Here is a 441-nt window from a genome sequence, read left to right on the forward strand (position 1 = left end):
GACTTCCTGAAATTCTTTCCAGATAAAAACCTAAAATGGAGGGGTTGGGGCTTTGGCTCCAGGCTCAAACTCTATCTTGTGGTAGACTGCCCTCCTAGGGAGCGCTTGGGCAACTAACTTGTGGGGCATGACATCCCAAATTCATCATTTACATTAGGAATTTCCTGACAAAAAGTCTTATGTGTATTGGATCCGCTCTTCTGTTAGCATGAACACATGAATGAGATTCTTCTTATTCTTCCTAACATGAAATTTTGCATAGAATGATTGTTCATGTTCACGCCGCTGAGGTTGTTCCCACCATTGAAGTAAGAGTCTGGGTGTGTTTTTCTTACTAATACGGAGAGGGTTCCGAATGATAAAAACCAATCCAAAACTTCTTCGTTTCGTTGGTAGAACCCACGCCAACTCTTTTCTCTAAATAATAGAGAGATCTTTTGA

Source organism: Triticum urartu, chromosome 1A (genome assembly GCF_056163025.1).
Source record: "Triticum urartu cultivar PI428250 chromosome 1A, HENAU_Tu73, whole genome shotgun sequence".
Taxonomy (NCBI): domain Eukaryota; kingdom Viridiplantae; phylum Streptophyta; class Magnoliopsida; order Poales; family Poaceae; genus Triticum; species Triticum urartu.